This window comes from Stegastes partitus, unplaced genomic scaffold (genome assembly GCF_000690725.1).
Source record: "Stegastes partitus isolate 25-593 unplaced genomic scaffold, Stegastes_partitus-1.0.2 Scaffold553, whole genome shotgun sequence".
NCBI classification, from domain to species: domain Eukaryota; kingdom Metazoa; phylum Chordata; class Actinopteri; family Pomacentridae; genus Stegastes; species Stegastes partitus.
Genome location: NW_007578284.1, coordinates 231541 through 236801, shown reverse-complemented (window position 1 = coordinate 236801; position 5261 = coordinate 231541).

Genomic DNA, 5261 nt, shown 5'->3' with positions numbered 1-5261 from the left:
AATTAAATTAAATTGAATTAACTTAAATAAAATTAAATGAAATTAAATAAATTGAATTAAATATATAAGAATTGACCTCTGTACACTAAATGGTGTAATTATGGCAACATGCTGTAAATCATAATGATACATACTACAGTCATTTGTACTTTATATTCATGTTTTTATATTTTGCTGTTTTCATTCCTGTCTGCTCCATGTTTTGTCTGAACACAGTCTTACCTGAAAAATCCCTGAATTCTTGTCACATGACTGTAAACAGCAGCTGATCCTTTCAGGCCTCCTTGGTTCCACTGTGATGAGCAGAATTTTAGTTTTTAACAGAATTTGCTTCGAGCCAATCGGTTATTTTTTAGCATATTTTTTTCTTCTTAAACTCTGACAAGTAGAATAAAGTCAGTTTGATGCAATATTTGTTTTTCTTGATTTTAAGCTCTGAGTTCATTTTTGTGACAGAACTTTGCTTCTCATTACTTCGCGAGCAGCTCATCACTGTCTGGAAGTTTAAAAAATCTGATTTATTGTCAGTTTTTACAGTTTCTGGCTGAACAGTGACGTCATTAGTAAATAGTTTGTGATATTTTACCAGAAACTCTGCAACAGGTTTCTGCTTCGTCATTAAGGGATGATAGGAGGAGACTGATGAGTAGAAACGTCATGTAAGCAGCGCGATAAGTGAACTCCTGAATAGTTCCTGCAGCGACTTCACTGCAAAATACATTCAATCTGCATTTAAAAGGAGCCACTTGAGGAGAACAGGAGCTCCAGGCTGAGCCACGATCCGCTCCGTCATTTCATCATCTGCATGTTTTATTCTCCTCCAAAGTTTACGTCACGTGTTTCTGCAGCAACAGCCGAGGGGAGGATGAGAGTAACGGCAACGATACGGATGTGACATTAATCAGGTCGTGGGCACGTCGCCGCGGAGACAAAGAGCAGACTGTTAGCGCCACGCTAAACGAGTTAACGTGAAGAATCGCTGCTGTTGTTTGAAGCCGGAGACGCTGCAAACATCAAACACTGTGTGTGACAAATGAGGCCCGACACACACCAACACACACCAACACACACCAACACACACACACACACACACGCACACACACACACACACGCTGGGTAAATGAGGTGGAGGCCTCCTGTGGAGAGTGTCTGATGTGTTTAATGGGACTCTGTGAGGAATGTCGGACGGTTTCTAAATCGGTTCGGCGTCGATGCTGTTCTGGAGCAGAAGTCCTGAACCCACCAGTCCGTGACCAGCGTGAGAACTGGTCTTCCTTTTCCCTCCACAGCCGACCCGCTGGAGACACCTGATCGATGCCAATCGCACAAAACCAGAGTTCTGTTCTGGATGGTTCTGAGTCAAACATGATGACCAGCGTTGTGGAAGTTTTATTCAAACCTGCTGCTGACATGTTTTCTCCATCCATCATATCTACACCTTCATCCTCACTACGGGAGGCGGAGTCTATCCCAGCTGACTCAGGGTGAAGGCAGGTTCACCTGGACAGGTAACCAGTCTATCACAGGGCTACACTTAGAGACAGACAACCAAGCACACTCACATTCACACCTACGGACAATTTACAATCACCAATTAACCTCAGCATGTTTCTGGACTGTGGGAGGAAGCCGGAGAACCCGGAGAGAACCCACGCTGCACGGGGAGAACATGGAGACTCCACGCAGGAAGATCCCGGGTGTCCTCACCGGGACGCCAACTGGCGACCTTCTAGCTGCGAGGCCACGGTGCTAACCACCTTACAGCCCGCCAGAAACTATAAAAAGCAAAAAGAACTTTTGGATTTTCAGCTTTCAGGCGGTACCTGGACGTATCATAAGTCAAGTGTGGTAGCATCAGAGAAACGTTTCCAGATTTAAGCTTCAGATTGTGATATTTCATTCATTACATGTTTAATTTCATGTGATTTCTGGTAGTTTTCAGCTGAACTGCAGGCAGTGTTTCCACAGAGCAGAGAGGAGACGACCAGAGAGACTGAGAGGAAAATTAAATCAACTGGATCCATAAAATAAATGCAGAGAAAACAGTAAACAGAGGAGCGAGTTATACGGCTCGGTGAAACATCTTTGTAGAGTTTTGCATCATTTTTGTTGTCATTTTGTATTTTATTTGTAGTCTTTTTGTGTCTCTGTGGTTGTTTTGCATCACTTTGTGGTCGTTGTGGGTTTTGTCGTGGTTGTTCTGTAACTCCTTGTCGTTGTTTTGCGTCTCTTTGTGGCTGTTTTAAGTTAAATTCTGGTCATTTTTCGTCTCCTTGTGGTCATTTGGTGTCTTTATTGGTCTGGAAAAGTTTGTAGAAGCTGTTCAAAAGGAAAATAGTTGAATATCTGTAGTATTTGATGCCCTGTTTTTTTTCAGAATTGAAATTGGCACCTCATTAAAAAATAATTTAAAGTTTTGTTTTGATTTTCAACCAAACTGTGTGACATCGCTGAGTAGTTCAAGGACCATCAGAAAGCTGGAAATCTGACAATACTTTCCATTTCTGGCTGATAAATATAAAATATAAATATAAATTTATGTGTCATGAATGAATTTAGAATTATTTTTATTTCCACCTTTATATCGCCTCCAACAGGTGTTTAAAACAGCCCCAGTCTCTTCTTCTGCTGCCTGCCTTTGAGCTATATGAAGCTTCAGGACAAACCCAGGACACCTGATGCAGACAGGAGGCAACAAACATCCACATAACGAATCGATGTGGAGGATTCACAGAGCTCCAGTGTGTGGACGGAGACTCACCTGTCGTTTGTGGTGACGCTGTCTCTTTAAGAGATCCAGGAAGTGCTCTGGAGCCAGGAGGAGGAGGAGGAGGAGGAGGGAGGGCTTTGAGGAAACAGGTGTGTGTGCTGACTGGGATGATGTCATTCTCCGGCTGAGTCACCTGGGAGACGGCTGCTGAGCGTGGAGAGCTGGATAAAGGAGGAGGAGGAGGCGACGAGCTGCCACCATCACTCCTGTTGGTCTCCCAGAGGAGGGCCCGGAGGAGGAAGGAGGCCCGGCAGGAGGAGGAAGAGGAGGAGGAGGAGGAAGAGGAGGGGATCATTTGAATGCTGCTGATAGTCAAGGTGAGCAGGAGAGTGAATGACAGACAGACAGAGAGGTTGTGGAGGAATCGTCTCACCAGAGTCCATTCAAAAACCTGCTAATTTTACGTCTTTAGCTGCAGAACTCAGTGTGACGTCTCAACTCTTTAAAGGACCAGGCTGCTGTTTTTCAATGCTTCAGCTCCTTAACTACCTACACAGCTGTTTGACTACCTGACCACGAGGACGCCACCTGTCCACACAGGTGTGTTACACCACAGTAGCGTTCAGGGAGGTGGACACTGGATCAGAACTTTCCATCCTGCAAAAAAGTTGTTTATGGCCAACAGACAACAAAGTTGAGGCTCCACAACAACTTCTGGGGTTGTTTTGCGTCTCTTTGTGGCTGTTTTGTCCTTTTCTGCTCACTATGAGTTAAATTATGGTCATCTTGAGTCTGTTTGTGGTTTGTTTTTACAGTTTTTATGGTTGATTCGTCTCTTTGTTGTCATCATTTGTGTCTTTTGGTCGTTTTGTGTCTCCTCGTGGTTGTTTAGCCTCTTTCAGGAGATTTTGTGTGTCTTTGTGGTTGTTTTGCATCTCTTTGAGTTTGTTTCTGGGTTTTTCTGATCATTTTGCATCTCTTTGTAGCTGTTTTGCGTGTGTTTGTGGTCTATTAACTGACTAGAGGATCCGTTAGCAGTCAGATGGAGGTGGACCTCCACTCTGAGGTCTCTCTGTGGTCTGTTAGCATCTGACTGACCTGTAGCCAGTAACCCATCTGTGATATTCATCCTCTGCACTCCTGTGGAGAAGCTGCATCCCAAACTGACCTCACAGTTGTGTCAGTAGAAACCTGAGGAGGAGGAGGAGGAGGAGGAAGAGGAGGAGGAGGAAGAGCCTCAGCACTGACTCTGTAATTAGTTCTTCCTCTTTTTGGTTTAGTTTGGCTTCGATCCTTCGTCACTCCCTGCTGTTGGTTTTGGTCGAACTGTAGCTCTGCTCGCTGTAGCAGATCAACTCNAAGGTGCAGTCGAGGACGGATTACCAGACCGACGGAGGCCCCACCAGCCCTCCATCTTCATATGTGCAGCTCAGAGTCTTGCACCGGTTCAGATTATTCTCCATTTAGAACTTCTCCTCCTGCAGGAGAAAGGCGATGGGTGCGTTTAAGGGTTAAGGGGTGCGTTGGATTCGCGTCGCAGCGAGAGGAGCATGTGAACCAGTTTCATACGTGTTTGTTCCTCTTCCTGTCGGCGCTTCGTCCCCACTGAAAACTCAACAAGAACATAATCCTTATCTGCTCCCCTCATTTGCATACTTCACTAATTGGTTGGTTGGTCCTCTGTGTGTGTGTGTGTGTGTGTGTGTGTTTACATCCCAGCAGGGCTTCTCTAATAATAACAGTAACGAGGTTCACATGCAGCTGTAGGAGACACTCAGCCTCATTACGTTCACATAACGAGGCTTCATCGTCTCTGCAGGGACGCAGCCGGGCTCAGAGGTCAGAGGTCAGAGGTCAGGGGTCAGAGGTCAGGGGTCAGGGGGCGGATCGGCGAGCTGCAGTGACATCAGGGCGTCGTCATGTGACCTCGTCGGTGAGTGTCTCAGGTAAGCTGTGAGGTGTTGCACAGCATGGTTCCAGCTGATCAACCTGTGAAGTCCAAGCAGCTGCTTCTGATCAGTTTCACTCGTTTCTCACAATCTGCTAAACAAAGTCCTGCATCTCTATGGAAACAGCACCACCGCCACGAAGGAGAGAGAACCCAGAACGACATAAATCTGAATAAAAAGAGAAACAACTTCTGATTGAATTGTTTTAATTATTTATTTTACAAAAGTTAGAAAAACCTGGAAACCGTGTTTTTCCAGCAGCCCACAGGTGTTACTCATACTGCAAAATAAATTAGTGGTTCCACCGACTATAACATACATTTATAATTTATTTATTTCTAATTTATATCCATACGTGTGTCCCTCTGCTTCATGTGAAACACAACCTACACAGTCCCTGAATTACTGTCACGAGACTGTTGGTCAGAGCTGAGCAGTGACCTCAGAGGATCACAGAATTATTGTTTAATTTTATTTTATTTTATTTTATTTTACAGAATCTGGTTACTGCAAACTATTTTTTGAAATGAAACATATAACCTAAAGATGTTTATTGTCAATTACTCTCTATATCCAGAACATACAGAGGAACCGAAAAGACA